Below are 18,825 nucleotides of genomic sequence, written 5' to 3' on the forward strand. Positions count from 1 at the left end.
GCCGGGTTTTTTTCAAAAAAGCTTCGTTTCGAAAAAAGCGGCAGCCATGTTGATGCTAATGAAGCTCGGGATATTTAAATCCCTGCTTCATTAGCAATTTCGACGTGCGTGATCTACATCTCTTTGTTGACAGAGAGGTGTGGATTAGACAGCCTAAGACAGCAAAATCAGCTGAAAGTTGGTTAACTTTGTGTTACCCTTTACTGGAGCTTATTTAGAAACTTTTTACAAAGAGCAGCCTAGAGGTGTCTTTGTTTTGTAGGCAGTTTCTTCTTTAGCTCCTCCTGAAGGATACTCCAGGGGCAATAACACCACCTTTTGTTTACACGGTGCCTTTCCTTCTTTCCATACCAGTATCACCTTCTGCTCACAAGCCCAAGTCAGGAATGGTGTCCGTAGACTCTGTTTGCCAGAAGCTGGGAATGGGCAACAGGGAGTAGATCATTGAATGATTACTTGTTCTGCACATTCCCTTTAGGATACCTGGGCTGAATAGACCTTTGGTCTGATCCAGTAAGATCATTCTTATGTTTACTCTAAGAATCAGTTCTAGGACTTAGGTCCTAAGTCCCAAGTTGGAGACCCAAATTCTGAACTTGAGTGCTCATGTGGCTTCCGCTGAAGTAAAAGAAAGCCCCATTAACTCCTCTGAGGACAGAAGGTGACTTTTAGTTTAATGGCCTGCAGTTGTTTTGCTCTATGCTGTCATTCCATTAGAATGGGGTCAGCCCAGCACAGTACTTAGATGGGAGAGGTATAAGTGATGTTCAGGTGCTGCAGAAAGTGTCACTGGAGAGTCTGTCAGGGACAAACTGATGCTCCATCTTGCAGCTAGTGGGACTCTGTGTGGATCAGGGAAGCAGGCCTGATTCTCCATAGTGCTGTACCTGGCAGTGCTTCCGCATAGGTGAAAAGAAAGAGTACCCTTCTATCACATCAGGCTGTAGATGGCACAGCACACCTCACACGGCAGTGAGGGGTGAGCCGCATGAGATGTTCACATGCCACGCTCAGAGGTGCATTTTCCTGGCTCTGCAAGGTGATGAGATGACTATTTGGGCAGGTGGCTAGGCTGCGCTGCATGGCCTGGAGAGAGGAGAACTAACTCAGCAGAATAAGAGCCCAGTCTGCACCACTGCCCAGAGATCCTTTCGTGTAAACAGGGCCAGAGGATAAGGAACAACAATGGACAGGGCCAGTGGGCCCATGGAGCCCTTTTGCTCATATCAAAGGCTGTAGAATGTCATCCAAAAGCATTGTCGCCTCCTTCTCCAGAGAAACCCATTTGTGCCTCGTGCAGCCCAAGCCTTTCTCCAGCACAGTTCTCCTTGTATAGGAGCCGCTGGCCTAATGCTGCCCGAGCAATTCAGTGCTAGCTTGTCTCTGCTAGGTAGGAGGTCAGGAGAGGACCACAGAGGTCCCATCTGGCCTTGGAAGCAATGACTCGGGTCCCGAACGCTAACCTATGTCCCGAGCTTGTCAGACACGCCACAAATAATATTCTGCAATGTGCACTGCATGCTTATAAAAGTGCATGACTAATAGGTCTGGGCTGGCATGACTCATGGCGCTAGGAGGTGAGGCAGGAGTGTCTGCTGCTCCTGTCCTTGAGCCCCCTGCATTGCTCCATCTGTGCACCTCAGTGGGAGGCCCAGTAAGGGAGCCTATAGCCACACTAGGAACCTAGACAAAGTGTGAAGGTGCCCTGCTCCTTGCTTCCAGAAGGGGTGGGTCCTCAGGTGGAAGGGTTGTGGCCGGAGTAGTGAGCACACTACATCGCCCCTCCCAAAGCCCTCTGCAGTGCCTAAGGCATGGTCCTCCCCCCCCCCGCCCAAGCCCTTAGAGCCACCCAGAGTATCCATGCAGCGCTCCAGTGGCGATTTAAAGGACCTAGGGCTCCAGGTACTGCTACAGTAGCAGTAGCTGGAGTCCCAGTCCCTTTAGAAATGCCAGGCCCCAGCCATCCCTGCTGGTGAGCCTGAGGCCCAGCCTCACCGAGAGTTCAATCTGGTCCCTCCTGGTGCTAGCTCATGTACAGAAAGGCTCTGACTCAAAAAGGGAACATACGTTGGAAGCAAAGTGTCTTGTCCTACCGGGATAGTGGCAGCGATGGACTAGTCTCCTGTGTCTGAGGCGACTGTCCTGTCCGCTGGACTACAATGTCTCTCTCATTATCAAGTGCTCCTTTTCACTTCAACCCTTTCATGGCTGCAGTTTTCCTTGCTACACCTTCCCCAGCCCCCAAAGACCTTGTGTTTCTAGGCAGAGGAGTGGATAGCCATGCCAGGCCTTGGACAGTGGTGGTAGCAGCGGCTGGATCTGTGGGCCCTTCAGAATCATCAGGCCACAGGGCAACTGTCCTCTCTCACCTCCTCCCCTTCGTTGGCAGGCCTGTTTTCAGATGTCAGGCTTGACAGAGCACATGCTCTGACTCAGTCCCCCTCTACTATTGGGCCAGTCTCTACTGGTTGATTTCCTGAAGTGTGTTGAAATATACCTTTAGGTATCTGCTTTTTTTAAAAAAATTATCTTTGGTTTTGTTTCCAGCTTCAGGTACCCAGTGTTCCCAGTGCTCTAGAGTTGAATCATTTTAATTTGCCCTTTCCATACCCACCCCGTGCCTCTGGGGTTTGCGGGTTTTTTATACACATAAGCACAACTCCAAGACGAAGGCAGACTTTTCCTTTGAAGGACGTATACCAAAAAGAGGCTCCCTTTTGAAGGCTGAGATCTGTGGTCTCATTAATTTTCATTCTCTTTCCTCAGGGCCTTGTGTAGAAGAGTGGTATATTCTAACCTGTTTTCAAAGGTCATTTCTAACGCCTCATGGGGCTTCCTGGGAAGTGGACTAAGCTGCAAAGCATATGTGAGAAGCAGAAAGAAAAGGAGATGCAGACAGGATAAATGAGCAACCTGCTTTAATGGGATCAAGCCACAGACACTGGATCCAGTGTTAGGCCCTACCAAATGCTTGGGGGTGATAGGATCCAGGGTTTCAGTCTGAATCTGTTTCTGTTGTGGTAGGTGGCAACAGGTAAACAGCTTTTATGAGACAATGTGCTACTGCAGGTAGAAGGCGCTGGGATTCAGACAACATGAATTCTGTTTGTAGCTCTGCTGCTGCCTCTCCCTCTGAACTGTGGTAAGTCAATTGTTTTCTCTGTTCCTCAGATTCCCCTTCTGTAAAACCAGTCTAGTGGGCATCACCTTTGTAAAGTGTGTTAAGAGTAGTACAATGCAGTTCCCTTTCTGTATTTAGTAGAAGGAACTTGGGTGCTCATTGCAGATTTGGGGCTTTAGAACTAGGATTTGGAAAGCCGGTGGTTATCCACTTCCAAGGGAATGTCAACATGTTGGTGTCAGATTGGGAAAGGGCACTCCCAGCCCCTCCAACTTTTGGCCAGAAGGGGGAGCTAGAAGAGTAACAGGAAGCAGTCTGCCCTGTGCTCCCATGGTTAGAGAAAGCACTGCTTCATCTGTTCTTGCAGATTACAGGAATATTTTAATTTGATCTTTTTAAAGTCTTGCCATTTAATAAAGACTCAACCATGCAGAGTGAGAATAAACCCATGGTCAATACAGATCATATAACTATTATATGGTCAGGATGGCACAAACCATCTTTTATTTGGGTCCATAATTCAGATAACACCCAGGTTTAAACAATGCAGGCATGCATGGGTTTTAGTGGGATTTTTGAACTGTGCAGTGACATAGACAATTAATAGTATTTGTTCTCTACTGTCCAGAATCTGTTCTTCTTTCTCCATAGTAACTTTTTTCAGCATGAGGGAAAGTCATGTGATATTTATTTTTGAATCTGTTATATGTAATTACTCTGTAATTTGCAGGGACAAGTAAGAAAGTTATATGTAGTTACATGTCATTATAGAAGAACAACTTGTATACCAAAACGATGTACCATAATTATAGTTGCCATGAGATTTATAGCAAAATTCAGTGATAAACCAACAAAAGGAAGTTTTATTTCACACAATGCACAGTGAACTTGTAGAGCATATCAGAGAATGTTGTCGACGATAAAACTATAACAGGGTTCAAAAAATAGATAAATTCATGGAGGAGAGGTCTATTACTCGCTATTAGCCAAGATGGTCAGGGATGCATCCTTATGTAGAAGGTACCCAGTGTTCCCAGTGCTCTAGAGTTGAATCTATGGTGTTCCTATGCCTGATTGTATGACACTGGGACTGAACAATAGGGTATAGACAGGAAAAGGACCTCTGTATCTGAGTACAGTAAAACTCCAATAGTCCAGCATCCAATAGTCCGGCACTCCTGATAGTCCGGGATCAAAATGGCAAGAGCCTAGTGCAGGGGAGTCCAAACTTTTTTCAAAGAGGGCCAGATTTGATTAAGTGAACATGCGTGAGGGCCGACCATTTTGCCTGACATTCTTTGAACCATTAAAATTAAATGCAAATTAACTATTTTATGCAAAGTTTATTGCAAACGGCATACTTTTCATTTCGTCACATGGATGACAAATCTAAACAGGTGTTAAATCACTCTGCCTTTCATATCTGAAGGCCAGATGAAAAAAAAATCCAGGAAGCTGAAATATATGTCAGGAACATTGTAAAGTACATTACATATTATTGGTAATAAAGGTTGTCTGTCAACTTTTAAGTTCAAAAAATATGAACAGGAACATAACACCAAGTATACATGTTGTGTCCAAATATATTTATAACTGATTTAGACCAACTGACATTAACTGAGATTTTACAATGTATTCATCTCAATACATATGGATTCGTTGGGGGCCTTAAAAGATAGATATTGCAAAATTACCTGTGGGGCCGTATTAAACCGGAACACGGGCCGCAATTGGCCCGCGGGCTGGACTTTGGACATGCCTGGCCTAGTGAGTGAGCTTCGGCAAAAAATGAGTCACAAGGTAACAGCAGCAGCAGCTGAACTGAGCAAAAAGGGTAAAAAAGCCTTAAAAAAACTAAAACATTACAGTATACTGTATACAGTATGTACAATAAAAAGGGCTAAGAACACTTTATATACAGTATATAATGTATACACTATATATATATATATATATATATATATATATATATATATATATATATATAACCATCTTATAGTACCTCCTGATAGTCCGGCATATTTGATAATCCGGCACCATCTAGGTCCCATAGGTTTCAGATTATCAGAAGTCTACTGTACATGGAGTAAAAACCCACATGTTTGTGTATATGCAAAATAGAACACTGTCTAAATTGCATTGCAAAAGACAGATTCTTACACAGTAGAAAGATCTGTCAAGTCTGACTCATCTGAACAGAAACTCACACATTTTGCATTAATTTTAAGGCAAATTTTAAAACATCTCTTTAATGGATTCATAGATTTTTAAGAACGGAAATTTATGTCTGTTGTCTCTATGCATAGATTGATTTCTTTTACATTTAAAGATGTCCTATATGGTAAACAAAGTCACCATAGTTTCATTATATGCAACATAATATGTATTTTAAACATGATAGTGATGCCTCTTTTTAAGGTTTCCTGACATTTTCCATGATCAGACTCTGTTTTGAGTTGCTTACAATTGTGCCAAACTTTTAACTGTTCGGGCTAAAATTTTCCATACCAGGTATTCAGCAGTTTCCAAGAGCAAGACTGGAATGTTAAAAATCTGGCAAACTTTTCTGTGAACAAGTCTGGCATCACCATATTGTGGATTAGGGACTTGAACTGTTGGAGGAAGAGTGCTGGAAGCTAACTGGGTGCAGCGAGGGATACTGAGATTGGAAGAGGAGCTGGGAGAAAGGAAAGAGAGTGGGTATGGATAAATAAGGCAACTAGACTAGAACCAGTGAAGGGAGCAACATTGGATCTGAAAGAGATGAGGCTCTGGGGGTGGCAAGTGGAGACATGGGACTGGCTGGGCAAAGAGAATGAGAGGAGGGGGAGACAAAGATACTGAGATCAGATGCAGAGCCCAGTGGAGACGGGGAGTAAGATTGAAAGCTGGTGCAGTGAGAGGAGAAATCAAATGAGCAACCAGGCAGGGGGATGGTGGCTGATTAGGCAAGGAAACTGGGACTAGGAGAGCAGACCTGGGGAAGGGGGACTAGGACTGGCTAGGCAAAGGGAATGGGGCTGAGAGAGGGCAACTGAGGAAGGTTGTTCAGGGAGCCTTAATTCTGGCATTTCCTAATTGTGAGTTCTCAATTTTTCAGCCTAAACTCTGTGTGGGGTGGGGGTCACGGGGAAAGTCCTCCTGATGTGTAACCTAAGCAGAATAGAACTAAGCATCCATAGCACTTCCCAAAGAATACTGTGGTGTGGGTTTATTTTTTAAAGCCCATTGCTTAATTCTGAAGTGTCCAAATATGAAATTGGCAAGATGTACAAATCTATTGTGAGGCAAGCACCAGACAGAGACTAAGGAAACTGAGGTCTGCCCCAGACCTCCTAGGCAAATCCTGTAAATCTAGATTTTCAAATGCACTCAGCACCTGACCCCCCCAATTCAGAAAAATGGGAGCTTCTGAAAATATAGCCCTTAATTTCTCTCTGAGTAGGTCTACATTGTAATAGCCTTGCTGTTCAGCCTTGATTTATCCATAATTCACCTGCCCTCATAGCCAAACAAGAAGCCACATCACATACAGAAAGAGGTCTCTTTGCAGAGAGGCTGGCTTAGCACATTGGTATCCAAGGACTGTCAAGAGAAGCAATCAGCTGCCTATGCAAATGGAACCCAGGAAACCTGTGTTTTGTTCCTGGCTCTGCCACTGACCTGCTGTGTGATGCTGAGCAAGTCTCTGTGCCTTAATGTTTCTCAGGATATGGAGGGAGGCTGGCCTGTGCGTGAGTGGGGGTATAAGCAGGCTGCCTATGGGGGGAAGGAAGTGACAAAGGAGGCAATTGCTCCGGGGCCTGGTGATTCAAAGGGGAGGGCGATGTGGTGCGCTCCGGGTGGTGTGGAGGACTGGCTGCCCCAACCCTACCTCTTCTGCCCATGGCCCCCACCCCTCCTGGAAACATGGGGTTGGTCCCCGCCACCTTGCCCAGGGGTCCACAGAGGCTGTCAATGCCTCCTGGGGCTGTTTGGGCTAGGATCCTTGCACTTTCTCCTTTCTTGAGATCAAGACAAAGGCCAGGAATAATATGGCTGATGAATTGTAAATCCAACTAGGCAGGGACCTTCCTTCTGTCTCTGTCTGCCAGGTGCCATGCACATCAGTGGTTCTGGACAATCAGTGGCTCTAAATAATGATGATACTAAGCAGCAGTATGAATGTTTTGTAACCACAAAGGAAAGCGGCCATTTTGACTCATTCATGCTAACAAATTCTTAATGTTGTTAACAAATGTTGTGTCACAAAAGTGTAGATGAGCACAACTTGGGTGTGTAGACTAGGTATATTATATATAGTGTAATTGAATAGTTGTTTAACTGCATGAAATCTTAGTGGTAACATGAGTATTTGATAGTTCCCGAGGGTGGGGCTGGCAGCCAGTGCGCTCCTGGCCCCCCTCCAGGGAGCTCCCTGCCACCCGTGCTTCCGCCTGATGGAGGCAGCAGTGCGGGGGGCGGGCGGGGAGATAGGCAGGTGGAACCAGGGAGCTGGTGCTTGTGGGAACTGGCTTTTAAGTTGGCTCACCCCAGCACTGGATCCTGCCTGCCCCTCTTCACTGTTTATATAGGAGGCAGCGAGGGGGGGAGGTTGGTCTGCGGAGCCAGCATGTGGGGAGCCTGCTTGAAAGCTGGTTCCCCGCACATATGGGATCCAGCTTGGTCCCCCCCCTCTACCCCGCTCTTCTTCTCTATGGGTATGTCTACACTACCCCGCTAGTTCGAACTAGCGGGGTAATGTATGCATACCGCACTTGCTAATGAAGCCCGGGATTTGAATTTCCCGGGCTTCATTAGCATAAGCGGGGAGCCGCCATTTTTAAATCCCCGCTGCTTCGAACCCCGTGTAGCGCGGCTACACGGGGCTCGAACTAGGTAGTTCGGACTAGGGTCCTATTCCGAACTACCGGTACTCCTCGTGAAACGAGGTGTACCGGTAGTTCGGAATAGGCACCCTAGTCCGAACTACCTAGTTCGAGCCCCGTGTAGCCGCGCTACACGGGGTTCGAAGCAGCGGGGATTTAAAAATGGCGGCTCCCCGCTTATGCTAATGAAGCCCGGGAAATTCAAATCCCGGGCTTCATTAGCAAGTGCGGTATGCATACATTACCCCGCTAGTTCGAACTAGCGGGGTAGTGTAGACATACCCTATCAGAGGCAGCAGCGCGGGGGTTGAGGGGAGTGTGTGATCGATACGATTAACCAGTAATCCAGGGCTTATCAGTTAATTATGTAGTGGGCTACATGTTGACATCCCTAGTGTAGACAGCATGTAGAATACTTAGTCACATACATAGCTACCCCCTTCAGGCCTGTCTTCGCTCACCTAAGCCATGCCTGACAATCTGCAGTGCTCTTTATACCCATGCGAGTGGGCCACACTTGTGTGTACATTATATACCACCAAATTTAGGATTCGGAGTGGATACATCTATAGTGAAACTCCTGAGGAAGTCATTGGCAGATCAAAGAATGATTCACACACATGTTGTGATACTAGCTGTGGTATTAAAGTCACTTGATTCTGTTTCTCCTTAATGTACTAATTTTTCTTTATACAGAAGCTTTTAGAAGGCAAACAATGCATTCTAGAGGTCCATCCAAAGGAGATGGTTTGGAATTCTTCCCCCCCCCTCCCAGGGGGGAAGGAGGGAGAAGGGCTACATTAGTGTTTTGTTGGTGTTGGGCAGGTGACTCAAGGTGTTACACCGATGATATTTCAAAGCTCTGCTGACCTATCTCCATTAAGAACAATGGAGTTAAGCCAGCAAAAATTTGCTCTTTATCTCGAGATGTAGGAGGCATTCTGGGAACAATCCCTTGCATCTGGAGCAGCTTTCACTTTCAAACAACAAAGTGTCATCTGGAGATAAGGTGTAGGAAAGAATTCAGCCCAACAATCCAACGTGGACAGGTTCACCAGCCACCATAGAGATGGCCCCAAATCAAACTACAACTCCAAACATGCCTGGGCTTCTGCATGTGCAGGCAGTGCAAGTCCTGAGCAAACATGTCCTCCCATAGCCCTCTGTTTTGCACTGGCTTGAGCAGGTGGGGAAGCAAAAAAGACCCAATTCTTGGCTGGGGTCCTTTGTTGCTGCTTCTTGAATGGAGCAGCAGGTGGCTAGAAGAACCTACCTGGGATTGTGCTTTTCAGGGCTACTTGTGATGGGTTGCTCTGGCCATTAGCATGCTGCCTTTGGGTTGGTTTTATCCCCCCCCCCAGGCTTGCAGGTTGGGGTGCAGTCAGTGCTCCCCAGAACCAGAACTCTGTACCTTACAAAAACTTGCTGGCTGTAGAGCAGTGTCTGTGCCACTCATGGGGCTTCCTTTACATGTTACTGTGTGTATGTCCAAATCCGCACTGCAGCTCCATGCATGGTTTTAGGCCCTGTACCTCTTCCCCTCCTTATTTTACATTTCATCTCCCATCTCAGCATACAAGTACTTTGTGCTGATGGCATCGTGTACTTCCCTTGTGTTGCACACTTTCCTTTATAATTGCTTTTCATCAGCACCCTCAGCTATGCAGCCCAGGCCTTACCCCAGCCTGGCTAACCCCTAGACAGCTCTGACTAATGAGAAACTCCAGGGTCTAGTGCTGGAGCACTAGTCCTGCAAAACAAGGACAAAGAAAACAGCCCTTTGGAGGTGGAGTTGCCTGCACAAATGTTTTTCCAGTCACTGAATGTTTTTCCAAACACGAAACACCTGCCATCTGGCTGAATGCACCTTGAGAAGAAAGAGGCAGTGTCTGGGGCTGGGAGCCTGCCTCAGAATCTTCTTAGACCATGTTTGCAAAAACACAGCGCACCTAGATCTTCCTAAATATAGGAGCCCCGGTGCTGCTGCTATAAGAAGGGCTTTGTCTCCTCTGCTTCTCCGGGATCTTTTCTCACCTGTATAGATGTAGTGGGCTATGGATGGCTGACATGGACAGTACCGTGCTTTGCAACTGCTCTCCAATGCATTTGTATTTTTCATAAGTCAAGCAGCAAGCAGAGGTGGTTCCAGAGGGAGCACTCCGGGCCATCAGGTACAACATACGCAGCCCTTTAAGACAGCTGGGTGTAGCTCCACTTGTGATTAACTAACTGCCTCTCAGGGGGTAAGAGAAGACCAGCAAGCAGCTTGGTTGGGGAGTGGCTGCAGCGAGGAAGAGAGGCTCCTGAAGAAGACCCTCAGCCACAGAAAGGAATTGCAGGGAGATTGCCACACCCACATCCTTGGAAAAGAGAAGGATGTACTGATATGGGTGGGAACTTCCAGTCATAGACACCAAGGCCAGAAAGGATTATTGTCATCTAGTTTGACTTCCTGAGTAGCACAGGCCAGAGGACTTCCCAACAATAATTCCTAAAGCAGATCTTTTAGGAAAACATCCTGCCTTGATTTAAAAATTGCCAGTGATGGAGAATCCTTGGTACATTTTACCAGTGCTAGATTACCTTCACTTTTAATAATGTACACCTTGTTTCTGGTCTGAATTTGTCTGTTTCAACTAGCTTCAACCTCTAACCATTGGATCATGTTAGATCAGAGATGGGCAACCTAGGCTAGTGAGTGGGCTGCATCAGTGCCCCTCCTTCCTGTCAATGGGCCGCAAGACTGTCATTACCAAGATGGTCTCCCTGGACAGGGTAGTTATGCTAACGGTGCTTGAATACCTAGAATTTGCAGGGTGTGTTGATAGAACTGCAGCAGCACTTTGATTGAATGATTGAATGTTGTCCATGTTGTGTACAATCAGCACACACTTCACTTCACATGCCCTTGCTCTACGTTTGTGTCTCTTTAGTAATGCTGGCAGGAAAAAACATATGTGGATGGAAACCAGGAGAATCTGGCAACCCAAACAAAATGTCTCACAGGCAGATGCAGAACCCTGTATATGGCCCTTGAGCCACAGATTGTCAACCACTATGTTAAACTTTTCCCTGATAGACTGAAAAGCCTACTATTAAATATTTGTTCTCCTTCTAGGCACTTACAGACTGTAATCAAGTCACCCCCTTAATTTTTTCTTGTTTAAGCTAAATAGATTGAGCTCCCTGAGTCCATCACTAGAAAGCTTCTTTTCTGATCCTTTAATCATTCTTGTGGCTCTTTCTGAAACCATCTGATGAGGTGAGATTTGTCCACGAAAGCTCTTGATACTTATATATATTTTTGTTAGTCTCTAAGGCTACGTTTGACTACATGGCTCCATCGACGGAGCCATGTAAAATAGTTTATTCGGCATAGTCAAAGAAGCAGGAATTTAAATAATCCCCGCTTCATTAAAATAAAAATGGCCGCTGCGCTGTGCCGACAATCAGCCGATCCAGCACAGCGCGGCAGTCTAGACGCGGCGTGGTCGACAAAGGAAGCCTTGTGAAATGAGGTTTACCGGAGCGGTCGACAAAGGCTTCCTTTGTTGACCGCGCCGTGTCTAGACTACCATGCTGTGCTGGATCAGCTGATCGTCAGCACAGTGCGGTGGCCATTTTTATTTTAATGAAGCGGGGATTATTTAAATTTTCAAAAGTAACTGACTTTGGGCATCCCCATTCTTGAGGCCACCTCCTGAGACACCATAAGGGGGCTGATTTTCACCAAAATGCAAAGCACTTGCCCCTTCTAAAAATTGGGTCTCTTTATGGCATTCCAGTTTTGCAGTCAACATGGAGGTGCCCCAATGCACTAGTCTCTTGAAAATCTTGAAGCAAAACTGAAGCAGGGTTGGCTTGTAACCCTGGATCTTATGACCCCTAGTCCTGACTTTTAGTCACAAACTTTAGATCCTCCCAAGATGCTACCCTTCGATGCTATAAAGAACACTCTGGCATGTGCTAATATGAATCTCCTTTAACCAAGAAACCAGGACTGGTTCAAAGCAGCTTATTTGGTCCCTTGAACTTGAAGCCTTTTAATGGAACGAACACACACACACACACACACACACACACACACACACACACACACACACAATCTCTCTCTCTCTCCCTCCCCCCCCCCCCCCCTTGGATAATGTTAAGGAAAATTCAAGGAAGTTTAGCAAGAAACCTGTCCTGCTTTTTCCTTACCCTGTGTTAATATATTTTTGTTTCTTTCCAAAACAGTGATATTTCCGGACAGAGAGCCAGGCCTTTGCTTTGAATTTCTTGGCTCTTTTCAGTTCATGTCATCCTAACCATTCCCTTATTTAAACAGAGTTCTTTGTGCTGATGATGTGAAGTCCAAATAATGGCAAATATTATTATGGTATCAGATTCTGTATTTACACCAGCCAAATCTAACCCTTTGCCCCACCCTCATAGCAGCTCTGATTCCAATTGCTCCATTATCTAAAAAGGTTATTCTGATCTCAGTCACACCCATGCAAGCCCATTAACTGCAGTGGGAATAACTGAGGACTGAACTGGACACACAGTTCTACTTTTGCTTCTCTGCCTATTAGCTGCAGTTGGGGCTAAGCTGCAGAATTCATAACTAGAATCAAAATTTGGAGTATGAAGATGCAGAAATATTGATTTATTACAACCACAAAGTTCAAATTCATATAATTCCCAAAGATGTGGTTCTGACTAGGGATGTAAGAGTGTAGTTGTTTAACCGATTAACTGATAAGCAAAGGCTTATAGGTTAATGCTATAGACTATATGAATTCTTCCTCCCCCCGCCAATTAATTTTTAAGTGGGCTGGCCAGCAGCCTATCTCAGTCCTGGCTCACAATAGGTCTGGGGCCTACTCCCTCTGTGGCTCTGCATTTAAAGTGTATTTGAAGCCAGGTGGGAAGGCAGCATAACGCAGTTCCTGCTCGTGCTGGGTCCAGGAACTCAGCTCCCCAACAGACAGGGGCTGCTGCCACCCCATGCTGCTGCCTCTGTATCAGAGGCAGCCGAGTAGGACGACAGCCAAGGGGAGCTGGTTTTTAAACTGTCTCCTCTTGCAGACCAGCTCTCACCTGGCACCCCACGCTGCTGCCTCTGTAACAGAGACAGCAGCGCAGAGTGGCAGGGGGCTCCTCAGGAGTGGGGCTGAAGCACTCTGGCTGCTGGCCCTGCCCCCGGGGACTATAGAATAGTCGACTAACCAATAAGAATTCATGAAATTAATTATAAGAATTCATGAAATTAATGACTATTAAATTAACCGATATTTAACATTCCTAGTTCTGCCCATTGTCAGAAGACAACATACTGGGATAGATGGATCACTGGTCTAACCCATAGGGCCCATGAGCATTGGGTGAAAGCCGAGCTGGAGAAGGTAAGACCCAACCCTGCCCCTTCTGCCTCAGGATCCAAGTCCCCTCCCACCCTCAGCCTGATCCTGCCTGACCACATGGAGAGCTGGTGCTATCGTGATGCAGCAGGGGAAAGCCAAGCTGCCCTACTGTGGCCCCATCCCTGCCCCTGATGAGCTGAGCTGCCTTCCCTGAGAGCTGGGGGGAACTGGGCTACCGCACCATAGTTCCAGCCTTCCCTGGTGGCCAGGGAGAACTAGACTACCTTCCCCGGCAGCCCCAGCCTTAGGCGGTCAGTCATGTAGGCAGTTTTAGAAAGGCTATGCCTTCCCTTGCCTATATTACTGACCGCCCATAGTAGGACCAGTCTTATGTTCTTATTGCTAGCACAGGACAGATTCACTTCCTGGGATTTGGTTCTGTTATAAAAGGCAATGTTTGCCACTCCTCAGGGATTGCCTCACTCAGAAATGGAAAGTAAGAATCAATCAGAGGACAACTGGTCAGCTATTTGAGGCTTCCTTGTTCATCTTTCTTTAAATTATACATTAAATATAAATTAATGGAGATTGCCTATCTCCTACAACTGGAAGGGACCTTGAAAGGTCATTGAGTCCAGTCCCCTGCCTTCACAGCAGGACCAAGTACCATACCTGACAATTTTTTGCCCCAAATCCCTAAATGGCCTCCTCAAGGATTGAACTCACAATCCTGGGTTTAGCAAGCCAATGCTCAAACCACTGAGCTATCCCTCCCCTTTCTTTTGTTGAAAAATAATTTTCAGGAAAATTAAATAAAAAATACACACCAAAAAATGAAACTCCCAACTTTTGAAGTAAACCCTGTTAAACATAAATATGGAATGTTAGTGAATAGACAATTATCTTTTATTCTTTCTATTTATTTTAGTATTAACTACAAATGGTGTTTCTTTCCTACTTTCTTCAGCTCTTATGCGAATGTCCTGCTGACATTCACCTCAGAGCTTCCCAGTCCAGATTTTCCCCTTGCCTTCCTGGGCTCCACCCTGTTACATGCCCAAAGCAGAACCCTGAATGCCAACCCTCATGTGCCCCGTGGAGAACTTTTGGCTCAGAATTACTTGGGTAGCTCTGGTCAGGAGCTCTCCTCGCTGATCCATCTTCAGGTTTGGCTCTCTCCTGCTTTGGGCTGATCAGCAGGCTGGGGTTCGCCTAACCTTGTGCACTTTGGAAGCATTCCAAGCCTCATTTTAGCTCTACCCCTTGCAGACTCAGGGACTGCTATGCACGTTGCTTTAATTTGCTCTCAAATGAGGCCCAATTACATCTTTAGGTGCCTGGCTGTTAAGTCAGTAATTTATTTCACAGTAGCCTAGCGTGTTTCTTAAATGGCTGCTTTGCTACGGGGTCTCTATAAGTTACTGTACTGTGCAAACCTGTAAAAAAAAAAAAAAAGGACTGGAAAGAATTTGTTGGAAAAAAATGAGGCCCGTAGTAAACTGCTATTTTTTTTCCTGTTCACCCATTGGGTCATAAAAGATATAAAAGAACGAATGAGTTCAAGTTGCTTAACAAGCTTTTCTTAGTGAGGGACTCTGACCTAGTGCACGTGTATATTACCTATAAATCCACCCAGAAATGAATGCACCCCAAAAGAGCTGACACCAGCTCAGCATGATACACTGAGTGGTTGCTGTCTATATGACTATTTCTGGTGCAGACACCTAGTGGAGTTCTAGGCTGATTCTCTCTAGAAGGGAAAGTGACTAGAAGCCCTGTGGAGGAGAGATGTCTTGCAGGGTCTTTGCATGATAACTGAGCTGCTCTCTGAGGTGCTGCTGTCCTCTGCCTTTGCAGCAAGCCGCAACCTGTCTCCCCTGCCGGGAGCCATGCTATCTTTGTCTTAACCCTCTGCCTATGTGCAACTTGACCCTCTCTCTGCAGGAAGTGTGGGAACAGAGCACCTGGTGATGCTGTGAGGTTCAGTAGTGAATGTCCAGTGTCTCGCATAGATGGCCTGCTTTTTGCTTCTATCTCCTCCCATTTCATGTGCCCACTCCCAAATGGACATAGAGGATGAGCATGTGGGACTGGTTTTGCTCCCTCCCCTTAACAGGAGGACCAGCATTTTTCTGTTCCTTCTCACACCATTAGCTCATGACTCCCCACCCAGGGCTGGGACTCACCTGATTCCTCTGGCCAATAAAACCACATTAGCTCCAGGCCAGCAACAAACTTTTTGGTTAATTATTGACTGAAGAGCACTGGAGCCATCCCAAAGTATCCAAACTGGACTATTTACCCTAGGTCAGGGTACAATAGAAGTGACAAAACATAGGGCCTGTGGTTTTTTTAAATATTTTATTTCAAGCTCCCTTGACATCCCATAAGATACTGTGTGTGGCAAAATACTGCACTAAAGAAAGCCGTAGTACTCATGACAGTTTTTCATCTTGATTTCCACTCACCTACCAAAAATAATAAGAGAAAGAATAAAAAAACTGTAAAAAACCAAGATAAGGAGGGAAAAGAAAAAGGTATTTTGCTTTCGATCTGCTAGGAATGAATCTGTTTTTTAATTACCACCTCTGTGAGTTGGGGTTAGGCCCCATGGGTGTCAAACCCACGGCTGTGTGGACCCAGAGTCAGAGCCTGCCCCTCTAGGAGGTTAGATGAGGAATAAGCTAATGCCCTGCCATCAAAGGCCACACCTGCTGACTCACTAAGGTCAGGTGACTAGCAGCAGACTGCTGATTGGCACCATCAGATCTAAATCATCCTGCTCCTGGCCCATCTTTTGGGCAACTAATTGCTGAGTTGGCCACTGACCTAACCCATGAGACCAAGCTTCTGCTTCCTCACCTGGTTCTTGGTCCTTGCTCCTGCTTCCTCACTCTGCCATCAGTTTCTGACTCCAGTTTGACGTGAGACTTCTGACTCCAGCTCTGGCTTAGTCCTTGTGCAGCCCCTGGCTTTGAGCCTTGGCAAGGCTTTAGCTTTGACTTTTGTCCATACCTGTGATTCTGCTCTTGGCTGTGACCGCTAGGTCAGACTATGCTGTTATGGGCCCTGACTGTTGGAGTATTTCTAATATGAATGGATTATTTCTCAAAACACACAGCTGGGGAGTAATTTTTAAGGGAATATTTATTATCCTATTAATCCTCTAACCTATTTCCAGCCAAAAGTATTGTGTCTTGGGATAATCCTAAAATGTGGGAGCTAGGGTGGCTTCAAGGATGTTGGATCATCACCTCCGCCTGTATAAAGTAGTGATGTTAAATATTGCTTAATTGAATAGTTGATTAACTTCATGAATTCTTATTAGTTAATTGACTATTCTGTCCCCAGAGGTATCAAAAGTGCCAGGCGGGAGCTGGAACGGAACGGAGCTGGGCTGCCTGCCCACCCGGCTCCTAATACACTTTAAATGCAGAGTTACAGCAGGGGTAGGTCCCAGACCCAGCGTAAGCCAGGACTGAGCTGGGCTGCTGGCCAGCCTGCTAAAAAATCTACTAGCGGGGGGGAATGCATGTAGTCTATGGCATTAACCGATAAGCTTTTGCTTATCAGTTAATTGACTATACTATTACATCCCTAGTACGAAGTCTGTGATTTGGTAGTGTGCCATAGTGAGGCAAATGCTGACACCGAAGCTGGTTGCAATGCAGAATTCCCATTCTATTTCATAATGTCCTGAAAAGCAACATTTACCACACACTTTGTTTCCCATCAACTGCAATGTTCTGTTCTGATCAAGTCAAAATGTTTCATTCCAATTTTGACTTTTTAAGACAGAGCATAAAATACATTTTGAAAGGCCACGTCAGTTTGAAACAACAAATCAAAATGTTCAGTTAGGGCAAAGGTTTCCCTCTTAGCCAAGTGCTTCATTTCAACTCTTTTTTAAAATGAAATTGAATCTAAAATAACATGTTCCTGCAGAAAGCTCTGATTTTACCAAATGGCATTTTAAAATGGAAAAATGTTCAGTCAGAAAATTTTCTCCCAAGCTTTGGCTGACACAAGGTAATGGAGAATTGAGACCAGGCTAGGTACTTATCTGGTCCTTGTTACCATAGTAGCTAAGTATCTTGCAAATACTAATATATCTCCTCCTCACAAAAGTCCTGTGAGGTAAGGAAGTAGCACTATCTCCATTTTACAGAAGGAGATCTAAGCACAGAGAGATTAAGCAACTTTCCCAAAGTCACACAGGCTGTCTTTGATTGGGTCAAGAACTGAATTCACATGTCTTGTCCACTAATCCAATGGTTCTCAAACTCTTGTACTAGTAACCCTTTTCACATAGCAAGCCTCTGAGCAGGACTCCCCCTTATACATTAAAAACATGTTTTAATATATTTAACTCCATTAAGAATTCTGGAGGCAAAGCAAGAATTGGGTGGAGGCTGATAGCTCACTACCTCCCATGTAATAGCCTCCTGTTACTGTTAGGGCTTCCAACTCTCTAGTTTTGAGAACTCCTGCCCTAGACCATCTTTCCTATTTCACCTGAGTAATTACTAAGTATAAATTTGCATGCTGAGTGTGCCTGGGTCTAACCCCATTCATTTTACTGGCGTTACTCCTGATTAAGGCCAGGTCTGCTACTACAGAGGAAGGTTGGTTTAGGGTATGCAACTTTACCTACGTAAATAACATAACTGGTGTTGATGTACCTTAAAGTGAGCTTGGTGCCCTCTCCACAGTAGGAAGTGAATGGGAGAAACTCTCCCATCAACTTTCCTTACTCCTTGCCACAGTGCTGTTGCTGGGGGTGTCCTCAGCATTCAATTTAACAGAACTTTGCTAGACTCTCTAAACTGAACCCTGGAAGATCAATCATCAGAACATTGCTTCTCCAGTAAGTGGAGACTTTGCTTCATAGAAGGGTAAGTAAGAGGAGAGGGAGGCATCAGTGAAGGCCTGGGGCCAATCTGTGCTACGGCCCATATAAGCTATTGGCACCTACCCAGTTCCCGCTTCCACACACTGTAATGCAGAAACCAAGAGGGTTCCCAAGAAAGTGCACTAAATGTAATAGCGGTATAGCACATCAAAGTGATACGGTCAGGATTCTGACAAAGTGAGCCTGACAGTCCTCTTAAACTGGTGTAAATCAGGAGCAGCATCACTGAAGTCAGTGGGGATGCCCAGGTGTAAGGTGGATAGGACCAACAGGGGAATCAGGCCCCTCACTGTCAAAACAGAGCCAGAAAAACTAGACAAGCATTCAGGGGAGAGCAAAAGAGATGAGCACACTATGGACCCTTAGGCCACTGAGGAAAAGTTTGAGACCTGGGTCATGCTCAGTTTGGAGGTGACCGATGGCTAAGTGGAGGCACAACGGGTCTGATTCTGTGCTGCTGCCTCAAGCCAGTTTAGTACTAAAGGAGCTCCCCTGACATCAGTAGAGCAGCACTGGTGCAAAGTTGGAGGATCAGGCCTGGTAATTGGCTGCAGCTGTTGTGATGGGTGTCACAAAGAG

At 45.7% G+C, this 18,825-nt stretch overlaps 1 long non-coding RNA gene across 1 annotated transcript in view; it reads left to right on the top strand.

Moving 5' to 3' along the window:
• The first annotated feature begins 2,667 nt into the window (after window positions 1-2,667).
• Window positions 2,668-18,825, top strand: part of LOC142818505 (uncharacterized) — a 51,458-nt gene continuing 35,300 nt past the window's right edge. The window contains exon 1 of the long non-coding RNA XR_012896004.2: window positions 2,668-3,142. This is a non-coding gene — a long non-coding RNA (uncharacterized LOC142818505). The remainder of the gene's footprint in view (window positions 3,143-18,825) is intronic.

This window comes from Pelodiscus sinensis, chromosome Z, assembly GCF_052426305.1.
Source record: "Pelodiscus sinensis isolate ZL-2025 chromosome Z, ASM5242630v1, whole genome shotgun sequence".
Taxonomy (NCBI): Eukaryota; Metazoa; Chordata; order Testudines; family Trionychidae; genus Pelodiscus; species Pelodiscus sinensis.